Source organism: Sinohyriopsis cumingii, chromosome 3 (genome assembly GCF_028554795.1).
Source record: "Sinohyriopsis cumingii isolate HCF-2022 chromosome 3, ASM2855479v2, whole genome shotgun sequence".
Lineage (NCBI taxonomy): Eukaryota > Metazoa > Mollusca > Bivalvia > Unionida > Unionidae > Sinohyriopsis > Sinohyriopsis cumingii.
The window spans coordinates 144,182,375-144,197,050 of NC_142963.1; the positions used below are offsets into that span (position 1 = coordinate 144,182,375).

At 35.7% G+C, this 14,676-nt stretch overlaps 3 non-coding genes across 3 annotated transcripts; all 3 read left to right on the plus strand.

Annotated features, from left to right (window-relative positions):
* The first annotated feature begins 209 nt into the window (after nt 1-209).
* Nucleotides 210-297, plus strand: Trnay-gua (transfer RNA tyrosine (anticodon GUA)). The gene is given in 2 exon segments: nt 210-246; nt 262-297. It is a non-coding gene; the product is annotated as a tRNA-Tyr (tRNA).
* Nucleotides 298-10,341: 10,044 nt separating this feature from the next.
* Trnay-gua (transfer RNA tyrosine (anticodon GUA)) lies at nt 10,342-10,428 on the plus strand. Its single transcript is given in 2 exon segments — nt 10,342-10,377; nt 10,393-10,428. It is a non-coding gene; the product is annotated as a tRNA-Tyr (tRNA).
* A 3,080-nt stretch (nt 10,429-13,508) lies between these two features.
* Trnay-gua (transfer RNA tyrosine (anticodon GUA)) lies at nt 13,509-13,596 on the plus strand. The gene is given in 2 exon segments: nt 13,509-13,545; nt 13,561-13,596. It is a non-coding gene; the product is annotated as a tRNA-Tyr (tRNA).
* The last annotated feature ends 1,080 nt before the right edge of the window (nt 13,597-14,676 follow it).

Genomic DNA, 14,676 nt, shown 5'->3' on the forward strand with positions numbered 1-14,676 from the left:
CCTAGACTTTAATGTAATCGTCCCAGAAGTAATATTAATATATTCTAAGCGTATCGAAGAAATTATCAGTCCACTATATTGCAACCAATACCAATCCATGAACTGTCAGGCATAGGCGACAGGAGATGTAATGGTCACTCTCTATTGCCCCCAACCGAAATAGAAACAAATAATAAACACTGTAGATCACGACATTGTAATCGCCATATCCCATGATAGCTCAGTTGGTAGAGCGGAGGAATGTAGAGAAGAAATATTACTATCCTTAGGTCGCTGGTTCAAATTCGGCTCGCGGGATTACTTTTTGTGTTTCAGATGCAAATTATATTGACGTTTGGAACGATCGATTGTACGGTCCCTTATATATTCCCTTAACTAATGATAATGGAATAATATAACATGAAGAATAAAACAAAACAAAGAAAGAAAGTATATATAAAAAACAAACTGGTCGGAGGTATGTTTTCAGATTTTTTATTTTTTATTTTTTTACCGCACCTTCAGGAGTCTCAGTTTCGCTAGCCAAGGTTCCAGCACTCATATCTTCACCATGGCATATCGAGCAGATATTTATGTGCTTCCGGTCTGTGAATTTCATTTGATGCGGCGGCAAGCCACCGCATCCAATCAAAATTAAGTTGTTCAAATTTGAACGATGTTCCTACATGATCGAGAAAAGTGGAGCGCACAACCTGAATGGACTGATAAATAAGGAATTTTCCAGATCCGGTCCCTGCCTGCACAAATACCTTTCACTCACATACACCTGTAATGGCTTCGCTCTTGTACATAGTCATATTTTCGATGTTAAAGTTACAAAGTATCCTTTGTAGGTCAATTGTCACACAGTTTTTGGCCGATGTACATTGCATCACGCTATTGGTTAGTTGCCATTACATACCAAGGGAGGCAACACATGAAATCCATAGTTCTTGTAATAAGTTTTTGTAGTCCTCCACAGTTTGAATACTGTCATTGATTTCCTTCCATGGAACCTGTTGTATCTCTACTGATAAAAGTCGTGGCCCGCTAGCCCGTTTTTATACCTCTGTTTGTTGGAGGCAATTAGTGTTACTTCCTGCACAAAACTGATTGTATCCCAGTGGCGAATCTAAATGGTTTAGTCACTAACTTGCACATCACAAACCGTTCTGAAGGTTCCTCTAGAACTAAGTGTACATTTTTAAAAAATATTTTTGTAACCCTCTAACTCTTTCTCTGGATGGGTGGAAGGGCCATAGAAAGGTAAGGACAGTGCGGAGACCATTGAGTATGTTGCAAAATAGCTGAATCTTTATAGATACATCGATACATTCGGAACTTCAAGCCACAAGAGAGGGGTTAGGAAGAAGAAAACATTGATGAGAAAGAACTTGTGCCAGTGAAGAGGTGGAAATGGAAAAATTGACAATTTGATGCGTTGGCCCTGATGTGAAATTTCATACTAACTTCTAAAAGAGACCTGACCAGAAAGAGAACGTTAGTGTCTCTTGGTCTTGACTTTTTATAATAAGGATGGTGTATTTTGTTTTGATTGACAATATATGAATTTGTGCTCTTCCACCTCTCTCTATCCCTCTGCATCACGTTTAGCTGGACTTTAAATTTGAATGGATGTTTTCCTTCACGCACGCACCTTAGGCATGCAAGTGGGAACAAACTAGTCAGTCTGTCCATCCATCATTTTGAGTCTGGAATGTTTCTAAAGTCACACACTGACGCCATAGAATAACGGGTTAAATGGGTTTTGCAGTGTCTGTGTCGGTGTGTGTGTTTGGTAGAGTTGGTCATTGTAGCCTATGGCTTAGGTGCCTTCCGAAACAATTCGTCTTCACTCTGTGCTGATCGAATAATGGGTTATCTTCTTCCCTCTGTGTGCATAGTATATATTGGGTTATTATTTCTCCTTCACTCTGTGTGCAAAGTATATATAATGGTTTATTTCTTCACTCTGTGTGGATAGTATCTATTTGTTGTTTTCTTCTTTCCTCTGTGTGGATAGTGTATATTGGGTTATTTTTTCTTCTTCCCTCTGTGTGCATAGTAGATATGAGGTTTGTTTTCTATTTCTCACTTCTGAGCGGATGGTAGATTTGGGGTTTGATTTGTTTTCCTCTTCCCTGTGTGGATAGTAGATATTGTGTTTGTAAGGGTTCACGTAAGTTTGTGCAGATTGTACATCTGGGGATTATGTGCGTTCACGTAAGTTTGTGTGATCAGTAGATATTGTGTTTGTGTGCGTTCACGTACGTTTGTGTGGATAGTAGATATTGTGTATGCGTTCGCGGACGTAAATGTGGCTAGTATATTTGGGTGTGTATGCCTTCACGTACATTTGTGTAGATATTAGATATTGTGTTTTTATGTGTTCATGTAAGCTTGTGTGGATTGTACATAAGGGGTTTGTATACGTTCACGTAAGTTTCTGTGGTTAGTAGATATTGTGTTTGTACGCGTTCGCGTACGTTTGTGTGGATAGTAGATATTGTGTATGCGTTCGCGTACGTAAATGTGCCTAGTATATTTGGGTGTGTATGCCTTCACGTACATTTGTGTAGATATTGTGTTTGTATGTGTTCACGTAAGTTTCTGTGGATTGTGCATCTGAGGTTTGTATTCGTTCACGTAAGTTTGTGTGCTTAGTAGATATTGTGTTTGTATGCGTTCACGTAAGTTTGTGTGGATAGTAGATATTGTGTTTGTATGCGTTCGCGTACGTTTGTGTGGATAGTATATTTGGGGTTTGTATGCGTTCGCTTACGTTTGTGTGGATAGTATATTTGGGGTTTGTATGTCCTCACGTACGTTTGTGTAGATATTTGATATTGTGTTTGTATGTGTTCACGTTAGTTTGTGTGAATTGTGCCTCTGGGGTTTGTATGCGTTCATGTAAGTTTGTGTGCTTAGTAGATATTGTGTTTGTATGCGTTCGCGTACGTTTGTGTGGACAGTAGATATTGTGTTTGTATGTGTTCGCGTAAGTTTGTGTGGATAGTATATTTGGGGTTTGAATGCGTTCACGTACGTTTGTGTGGATAGTAGATAGTATATTGATTTCTTTTTCTTCATCTTCCTAATGTGTGGATAGTATATTTTCGGTTTTTGTTTCTTCTTCCCCCTGTGAAGTGTGTGTGTGTGTGTGCTAGCGCACTCGTACGTTTGTGTGCGTATGTTTTAGTGTGCACGCGTGCGTTTAGTTTGTATGTTTGTTTATATGTGAATGCGTGCGCGCGTACGTTTGTTTGTGTGTGTGTATTTGTCTTTGTTTTTCCCTATAAAACTCCGTTCATACCTATCAAATTTATTTTACCTACCTACCTAGCTACCTACAGTAGCGCACATTCAGGTCAGCCTCTTGCAACACTGTTGCCATTATTCCCCTAGTGTCCAGTACAGTGACAGCATTGAAGCTGAAATTTTGGAAACTATAAATATAGACTTGGGTTTTTCCACAGAATGTAGCTATAAACAGATATTAGGATTTTTAAACAGGAACGTCATACAAGTTGAGGCTAGGAATAGTAGGGTTTTCCAAAGGAATTTCCCACCAGTTGTTGCTATACATTTTAAGCTAACACATAACGACTATACAACACCAATATTGCCATGATTGGATTCCCGATGACACCAAAATAGTCCATTCATTTTCCCTATGTTCAATTCCCCTTGACGATATAGTGACCCACGACCTTTCAATAACCCTTGACGCTATAGTGGCCCACGACATTTTAAGGATATGATAAGAGAGCTGATTAAAGAATAAAAGAAGGAGAAGGAGAATTAAGAGGTCATACAGAGGATGAGAGATAGGAATAATTAAACAGAAAATGAAGAAAAATGAAAGAAAGAACGAGAAAGAGAAGAAACAAAAACAGGAGGAGGAAAAAATGAAAAAAGAAGAACACAACAGCGATTACAATACTAAGAAAATGGTGGAGTAAAAGAAGAAACTAAAAAAGAAGACAAAAACGATTTGCTTTCTTGCCTAAATATTTGTTGTCGATTTTATAGTTAAGGTATGATATATTGATGTTCATCAATCTATGTATGTGTTATATATGTATATGTATATATGTCTGCTGTATTTCTCTCTCTCTCTCTCTCTCTCTCTCTCTCTCTCTCTCTCTAGAATAGCGCGTATTCAGGTTACACCCTTGCCACATTGTTGTCAGTCCGGAAACAGCCCCAGGGTGATCTAAAAAACCTTGTCCGTAAACAGCCCCAAGGGGATTTGTAATGTATTTTCCCACTGTCCGTAAACAGCCACCAATACACTACTGCCTTGGTAAACGAGTTGTCAATACGTTTGACTCGTAAGCCAATAGTTGTGGGTTCGTTACCAACCCAAGCCAGCCCGGATCGACTGCCTACGTGTATTCGTGGGACAGACACTTAGCTACATTTCTTCAGCATAATACAGCGAACAGTGTATTAAACGTGACATTCGTCTTCGTTGTCGTAGCAGTATATTCAACGCCTATTCAACAAGCCGTATATGTGTATCAGGCAGTGATGCAATACAAATCCATCCATTGTCAGAAAAGGCAAGACACGAGCATTAAGTACCATATTTTAAGAAATGATTTGTGACATACTATTGCAATAGATTCACGTGATAGCTCAGTTGGTAGAGCCGAGGGCGAGAAAGGAAGTTGATGGCTATCCTTATTTCATTGGTTGGAGGTCACTGGTTCGAATGCGGCTCGCGGGAGCTACGTTTTAATTTTTTCAAGTCTTGTTATATTCATCTGGGAAGCAATCGAATCTTTGGAAGCAGAGAATATTGAAATAATGTAGAATCAATTATTGAATAGTTTTGAATATAATATGAAATAGATAACTAAACGTCTATAATTTAATGGATAATTGAATGAATAGATAATTGAATTAATTTGGCACGTTATGGCTTTTTTAATCAGGACAAATGGAGTCTCGATAACTTCCTTCGTTGATCGATCGCTCTTCCTTGATTCATTTGTGGCGTTTTCCCATCACTGTCGAGGAACGAAAAATAGTATTGTTGGCTATTTCTCTTTTTACACATCATTAGAATCAGCACAAAATGTCAAAGAAGAAAACTACGAACGCTTCATAATGTATTTATGGGAAGGGGTCAAAGGTTAAGGTCATTATTAATGACATTTTCACTAGTTATCATGGGTGAGATTTTTCTACCAATCTTCCAATTATCGTGCCAATTATTGTTATTGTGTAAAGATGCTTTAATGATAAGAATGTTTTCCCCACTTACTATTTATGTATGGGTTATTTGTGTAAAGCATTATTTTGGTTAGTTTTTTTTTTTCTCATGTCTCAATTATTCGTGGGACTGCTCTCAGATCGAAGGAGAGAGAGAGAGAGAAGTATTATTACGGCCTACGTTTGCGGATGTGTCATTCCTTGCGATTTCGATGGTTACATTGCTGGTGTGCAAAGGTAAAGGGTTCGAAGTGCAAGAGGAAGTCAGAATTATGTAGCACATTTTTTATTGAATTAAACAGTACTCAGTATCGAGAATAACTCTTTAAATTCTAAATATAGATATACCATTTCGATACTCATACAAAGCTGACAAACCACATACGGTTCCGAAATGTATGTCTTTTTAAAGTATGCCGTAAATATATCGAAAGATATTCAAAATATACTTACAATAGTATTAATAACAAAATCATTTGGTCGCAATGACAAGTGATTAAAAGCTTTACCTTAAATATCGAAATATCACGTTTTGTAACACTAACCCCTGGAGGTTTTGTCGTTTTCGCATGAAATTCGAGTAGGAAACACATTTTGAAAGCTTTTTCTGAATGCATGCTAAGACATCAACTTCCAGGTGATTTTCCAATAACCTAATGCATAGTTGTGTTAGATTATTTGGTATCATTGTAGAGCTACATCTGTCTACCTTTCTATAATACCACCACTTTAGTGTATCATGCATGACCTTAACGCTACAAAGCTTGGAAGTATGCTACTACCTCCTGACACGTTAACTCGTCGCCAGGGTTTAATGTGTTAAAGGTATTTTGTTTCTAAATTAGCAATCAAAGAGCATGAAGTTGTCAGGAAGCCTTTTGGTAAGAATAATCTACCATTACAATTCATAATAAAGTACAAACAATATATAAAACATTATAGTTCACACTTAATATTATAGCATAACAAAGAAAGAATAAAATACTTTCCAGCTCTGTTTTTCAACAACAATTAAATGCTTTGTGACACTAAGAGGATGTCTTTAGACTGTAATGAGATACATTTCATTTTTCTTACCTGCATGACGATGTACGAATTCATATGCTTTATAGCGTTTGGACCAAGCTCTTTGCTTATAATATATATATATATATATATATATATATATATATATATATATATATATATATATATATATATATATATATATATATATATATAGATATATATATATATATATATATATATATATATATATATATATATATATATATATATATATATATATATATATATATATATATATATATACACACATACACACACACAAACACACAGTTTCAAGGCCACAATGACAAGGCACATAGTTTTAACCCTTAAAGCTAAATAGTGTTCCTGTCAAAGGTAGCGCCCTCTACCTGAATACATGATCTTATTTCCACTGTTATAGGGGGTTTCACGATTAGTATCTCCCATTGAAAACACCAGAGGGCTTATCGGTGCAACTCACTTCCAGATAGTTCAATCAATTAAAATGTGACAGACCACTCACATTATGCAAGGAGGATCGATATCTCACTATCTTAAAAAGAAATCCTATCAATATTTGATCAAATTTTTTACATCTTATATTTTTTCACTAACTTGCGCAGCTCCCAGCTTTCGAATAAATATTATCTGCCCATTTCAGAACTTCATTATCTTTCCATTGCTACCTTATGCTTTAGTTTGTATTATTTGATTGTGCGAAAGTGTATGGCTGCGTAAAAAGTTCTTGCAATTTATCTCGCTTGAAGAATAATGAAAATATGTTTATTTTGTACAGATTCAATCATAGCAGTTAATGGAGGTTGAATGACAACGAGAAAAAATTGCAACTTCTTAAGGGTTTTTTTATTATTGATTTAGACTGTTGCTTTTCTATTAATGTTCATTATATTTTTCATGAAATAACTTGAGTTTTTCCAAAATGCACAAATGTCAACCACGCTTGAACAGACAGGCGCACGTACGAGTCTCCTTGATGATTATTTTAATTTTATTTCCTTGAACGGGTGGAAATTTTAGAGTATACAATTTGGAGAAATATCAATGTTAGACGCACTACGCATGTATAGGATATTTGTGGCTCTTGCCTATCTGTATGTCTGTATGTATGTCTTCTTTCATCTGGTGCATGGGTATGTATATCCTCGAATGAATGTGTGTTCGCATGCGTATAGTACATAAACATACTTTTGGTTAAAAACGAGTATAAAATGATGCTAAGTTAGAAAGAGTGACTGATAGATAAAGACAACAAATATGAATATTTGTGAGTATCCATTTATTATTGACTTGTAGAGTATGTTCTTACAAGCAGTCTCTTTTTAAAATCATACTGTTTGCAATTTTACATCCGGTCACGTGGATCAATATTGATTTAAAAGGCGAACCAAAGTAATATGACGGAATCTGTGAAATAATTGAATCTTTAAAACTTACATATTTGATGCAAGGAACGTTAAACAGAATTAAACTAATTTTAAGAAGGCTGTTCTAGATGAATTTGCTGGTGGCAATCAGAAATGTTGTCTAAAGACCCCAGCAAATATAAGAGTTATTACGTGTCAGCATAAGCAAAGAAAAATCATTCTGAAAGTTATTGCATGTTCCGTAAGATACTTGATGTTTCAAAAGTTAAAAAGAAAATGAAACAACAAAAGAACGTCACTGGGCATGTTATTTATTCTGGATATTGTACGATATTTTACACCCAAATATGAATAAATATTTCGTCTGCATTAATTACACTCATTTGTCTTTATGATAGTTAATGTCATTATGGCTTTGTTAAGTTCATCTGAATACACTGAAATACTGTGTTCCATTTAAAAAAAAAAACAGCAACTTTTCTGGTTTAAAATATTCAGCAATACAAATCAGCTGACGTATCGAATTCGTGTTATAATTTTCTTATTAAAATTGTGTTATAACTTTCTTAACACGTGTTATAAACGAACTATTAGCCTTGCGAAAATAAATGAGAAAGAAGGTTATATCAACATATGAAAAATGCAAATTGTTGAGATTGTTTTCGTTAAAGTTATATGACCAAAAATGTGCGATAAATGTTTAAAAGTGGAGAGCAGTGTGAAATATTCCTACAAATGTATCCGAAATTATGGATAATTAATTTATATTATCAGGTATGGATAGTGTATTTAATTGAATTATTTGATATCATTTAAGTATGGAAAGTACATATTTAATTATATGATATAATGTAAGTATGGAGACTGAATCTAATTATCTGATTTAAGGTCTATAATTATTTTCCTAGTATGAACAAAAGATGTTTGGCATATATAATTGATTCATTCTTTTAACCATAATGATCTGTTGTACATCTTAGATTCCTTGCTTTGTTGACTATGTTTCGCTAACTATCCGGAACTGGAAATATTTTGTGGGCATGCGCATTGGAGCTAAGCGAGGTAATTTTAGGCGCTACGATCAGTAACTCGGTTGCAACCGTAAAACCCCCATATGTCTTCATCCTATCTATTTTGTGAAGGAATTTGCTGACGCAAGCTTATCCTCATGAAACTCTCACGCTTGTAATATAGTATGAATCCCCAATATTTTTCTAGAATGTGAATTTCAGTACTGTTGAAGTACTACAAATTCAGATTGATTGAAAATCATAAAAATTTAAGTGCTAACAGTACGAATTACATTTTTAAAAGATTCCCACAAACTTCAATCGTAACACAGGAGAACTGATTGCAATTTGACTTACAATCGATTGGATGTTTAAAGGGTAAAGCTGCACGATGGTATGACGTCATGCTCGTTGCAGAATGTTATACAGTAATAACACGCTTCCTTGCAAAAGAGATTCATCGCATTCGGTTAATATAATAAACATTGCATGGCACTGAAAAACCCAGTGGCTATTTAAGGACCAATCAGTGACCCCTCAAAAAGGTATATGGACTCCAGATTTGCTTTGGTCGGAATACCATTATTGGAAGTCATATACAGGTTCCTAAACTGGAGTTATTTAAAAAAGTTTCCAATACTCTGGAACTCTGCTCTGGAATAGTATTCCAGTTGAGATTAGAAATGCCCACTCTATTTCCTTCTTCCAAACCCAATATATCCAGTGGCTTCAGAGATGCAGCTTAAATAAATGAATTCCTTTGTATGAGGGCCTCAAGGTAGATTAGTTTTTAGCTAATTGTGTCACCCTCTTTAAATAAGGTCATTATTATTATTATCATTATTATTATTATTATTATTATTATTATTATTATTATTATTATAACTGCGATAAAGGACTAGGCACCATATGCATCCTTTCTGTCACTGGTTCTCAATTCGTCGGATTCTTGGGGGAATATTGTTCGCAATATGTATCCTTTTCTTTGACCATGAGAATTGCCGCCTATTTGGTTTCCATCCAATGTATATGTTCATGTATTTATCTGGCACCACTAATGTCCAGTCAAATGTTCCAATGGTATGAACTCATTTATGAATTTGTTGAAGAGGATACATTTCCAATCAGTCCTCATTCCAACCGGAATAGAGATTTCCAACTTGCAACACCCAGAATGAGTTTATCCAAGAGAATATGTCCTCCACTCTACTAGGAGTCTGTCTGAACGGATGATGCAAAGACATTGTTATGTCGCTTCATAGACACTGTGACAGATCCTGAGGTTATATTAACAGATTGTAATACGTATTTTATATTATAATATAGATACACAGTCTAATAATGCCATTATACGACAATACCATTTTACAGGGCCGGCGCCAGACCCGGCCAGACTATCTGGCGCCCAAGGCAAGGTTAGATTCTGCCCCCCCCCGGAAAATATCAATTTCAAAATTTATAAAGAATAAATTTTTTAAAAATGCGACCCCTGAAATCAGCTCCCTAGGCGGCTGCCTAGTTCGCCTATATGGTAGCGCCGGCCCTGCCATTTTAGCATTAGTCAGCGATGCAGAACCAATCCATCAACTGTCAAACAGTGGTGTCAGCAGCCAAAATGATCGTTCTCGCGAGACAAGGCAAGAAACGTGCAATAAGTAACATAATTCAGGAAATATTCTGAGCTATAATTAATATGACATATGTTGTTCTCATATGATCCCGTGATAGCTCAGTGGTAGAGCGGAGGACTGTAGAAAAAGTTGAAAGCTATCCTTAGGTCGCCGGTTCAAATCCGGCTCACGGGATTTATTATTTTTGTGGTTTGTAAATATCAAACCTGGAAACAAGGAATACTAGAGTATACTAGAACAATATCGAATCGATAACCGAAAATTATTAAATGGATAACTAACTTAAGGCTCTCGGGCTTTCTTAAACATGCATTTTTTGTGTCTTTGGTTCTCTAATGGTCACTTCTTGGAAATAGTGTTAGACACGTTGTATCTTCGCCTTTAATTATGAGAATTTTGTCGACTTTTTACTTTGCATCCTGCACATATGTACATGTTTCTCTCAGCCACTAATAATGTCCAGTCAAACTTGTTCCATTATGTTGACACGTAGACAATGTGTTCTCATTTAATCAACTTTGAGACTTATCCCGACTTCCATAGTTGAGAAATTGTGTGCCATATTAAAAAAATACTTTAATAAAACCACCCCCACCTACCCACCCACAAGAATACAACAACTAATCAGTACAAAGCGGAGATTCCAAAAACATCATGTAACGGAAAGACAACAGAATAATTTGACAGCTACTTAAATATAGTATAATTCAAATAAAGTAGTCCACCTCTTGAACGGCTTCTTACAGCCAGAATCCCTTGTCACCGACGAGTTTGTATTCAAAAGTACCCTTCAAGAACGGCCACCCCTTTAACGCGACCAGCGGCCAGCATATTAGTACGAAAATGTAAATTGTTCCCCTCACGAGCGGCCACATTTCGGGGAACAAAGACCGAAAAATCATGTGACAACACATTTATCGCTTCCTTTTCCAAGAAGGCATTTGGTCCAGTCTATACACGTTTCGTCTGCAAAATTGAATCGCATACAGTTAGCAACATCTGAATAAATCATTAGTAAACATTAACATGTCATCACATAAAGGGATACGTATTATTTTAGAATAAAGTCGGTTATTCTACTCGATGATATCGGGTGAGGTGGGGAGGGGGGACTTGCCGAACAATTTTATGTAGAAAAGACTCAAATAAAAAAAAATTATGTTGAAAAGAATGGAATAAACAACGTCATAACCAATAAGGAGGTTATTCAGCAGCAGTGAGAAAATGGAGTAAAAATGGAAAGATAATTATGTATGTACCAAGATTTAAATGACGTTTTTGAATGGTTTTGCAATTTGCATGACAACAATATCTGCTTGCATATTACGCCTACGCCAAGAATAAGAACAATTAATGAATATTTAGTTGAAATAAGTCTATTATTATAACAAGAAGAACATTTTAATACTTAATTTTACTTTTAAACGAAGATATTAAATGAAGATATTAAATGTTTTGAAGTATGTAGCTTTCTTACTAAGTACATTACATATACTTCTCACAAAAAATGTAGTACCCCTCTGGAAAGGCCACCCGTCTTATAATGCCACTTTCCCTGTGTAGAAGGGGTGGTCGTATAAGAAGGGGACCACTGTAATATTATAATATAGATACACAGTTTTAAGGTACCCATTATATTATAGGTTCACAGTTTAAGACCACGAGGGGACATTTATTTTATTTGATATCTTGGGACTACTTCGATATTTTCTAAAACAAAGTTAATCTAACGATGTAGTTTTTAACTTGACCGGCCATCCATTAATGCAGGTTATTTATCATTTGTTGAAATTCCAGCAACTGATACGGAATGAAATTACTAAGGCAATTACTAATTAACTTAATAAAACAAATTATTCCACATTCATCAACTTGAAATGGCTATCTTTCTTTTTAATGGTTCGAAAATGTGGAGATAAAATTACTTTGAAATTATATATATATATATATATATATATATATATATATAAATGCTTTTCTGTTATAAAAAAACACTATTAAGAAGCATATGAGCCATTTAAAGTTAGCCTTACCTGACAACAAAGCTTACCTGTCAAATTACAGACCTTCATCAATCTTCCGTACAAATTCCTAACCATTTGGAAAACACTTTGCTCCCCCTTCTCTTCGTCATCTTAATGAATAACAACTTTACGCGCAACTCGATCAGACTTCCGATCACATCTCGTCAAATTGCTTTCATCAAGCTTGTAAAGGAATTAATACACTTAGACGATAACGGCAGTATTATCTGGCATTGCCTTTGCAAACATGACAATGTCTATAAAATGTTTATACGATTCGAAGTAAAGCTACTGGATTATCATAAAATGTGTAGTTGTATATTATTTTACTGATCAATGAATGTTAATGAAAGAATAATTTTGGGAAAGTTATGGTCTCGGGGTTTCATTTTTGAGTTGTTATTTTATAATCAATCAATAAGTATTGGCATGTATTTTCAAGCAATCAGAATGTTTCAGGAGTTAACAATGCACTGTGCAAGAATGTTACAAGCAATTAGCACCAAATTTGCCAAAATCAATATTTGTTTTTGTCACCAAAATTAAAACTCATCAGAATGTACATTAACGATATTTACTGCGGGCTTTGGGTTGTTCGGATCTTACCTTTCGGTCAATGGTGAAATCCAAGACTATCAGAATGCATAACGGCACTTCTTGCCTGCATTTGTCCAAACGTACAAATCGGCGAACAATTATTGCATTTTCTCCATTATGTCACAAACTGAACGAAGTGTGTCGAGCTGTTTTGAAAATTGAACTATTCTTGATTAGGACTGGCTTAAGTTAGAAATTAGCAGACGCAATTAGGATAGACTAGCAGTGTTTGAACTACCGAGGGGTGCTGCCCCGTGTCTTCCCTTCTGTTATATTGTTACAAGTTAGAACCCAATCCCTTGATTCATGGATGGATACTCCAAATTTTCTTTGTAACGAGCCCCTGTAGTTATTATAGTTTCTACTTTGAAGCCAATGTGTCAGTCTGATATGTGCCGTTTCGTCGTCATTGTCCTTAAAGTAGTCCTAGACTTAACTCTAATCGTCGCAGAAGTAATAATAATATATTCTAAGCGTATCGAAGAAATTATCAGTCCACTATATTCTAACAATACCAATCCATGACCTGTCAGGCATAGGCGACAGCAGACGTAATGGTTACTCTCTATTGCCCCCAACCGAAATAGAAACAAATGATAAACACTGTAGTTCACTACAGTGTAATCGTCATATCCCGTGATAGCTCAGTTGGTAGAGCGGAGGACTGTAGAGAAGAAATATTGCTATCCTTAGGTCGCTGGTTCAAATCCGGCTCGCGGGATTACTTTTTGTGTTTCAGATGCAAATTATATTGACGTTTGAAACGATCGATTGTACGGTCCCATATATATATATATATGTGAGTGTGTGTGTGTGTGGGGGGGGGGCATATATCAACGCTTTTCTGATATAAAAAACACTATTAAGAAACATATGAGCCATTTAAAGTTAGCCTTACCTGACAACAAAGCTTACCTGTCAAATTACAGACCTTCATCAATCTTCCGTACAAATTCCTAACCATTTGGAAAACACTTTGTTCCCCCTTCTCTTCGTCATCTTAATGAATAACAACTTTACGCGCAACTCGATCAGACTTCCGATCACATCTCGTCAAATTGCTTTCATCAAGCTTGTAAAGGAATTAATACACTTAGACGATAACGGCAGTATTATCTGGCATTGCCTTTGCAAACATGACAATGTCTATAAAATGTTTATACGATTCGAAGTAAAGCTACTGGAATATCATAAAATGTGTAGTTGTATATTATTTTACTGATCAATGAATGTTAATGAAAGAATAATTTTGGGAAAGTTATGGTCTCGGGGTTTCATTTTTGAGTTGTTATTTTATAATCAATTAATAAGTATTGACATGTATTTTCAAGCAATCAGAATGTTTCAGGAGTTAACAATGCACTGTGCAACAATGTTACAAGCAATTAGCACCAAATTTGCCAAAATCAATATTTGTTTTGTCACCAAAATTAAAACGCATCACAATGTACATTAACGATATTTACTGCGGGCTTTGGGTTGTTCGGATCTTACCTTTCGGTCAATGGTGAAATCCAAGACTATCAGAATGCATAACGGCACTTCTTGCCTGCATTTGTCCAAACGTACAAATCGGCGAACAATTCTTGCATTTTCTCCATTATGTCACAGACTGAACGAAGTGTGTCGAGCTGTTTTGAATATTGAACTATTCTTGATTAGGACTGGCTTAAGTTAGAAATTAGCAGACGCAAATAGGATAGACTAGCAGTGCTGGAACTACCGAGGGTGCGGCCTCGTGTCTTCGCTTGTGTTATATTGTTGCAAGTTAGAATCCCAATCCCTTGATTCATGGATGGAT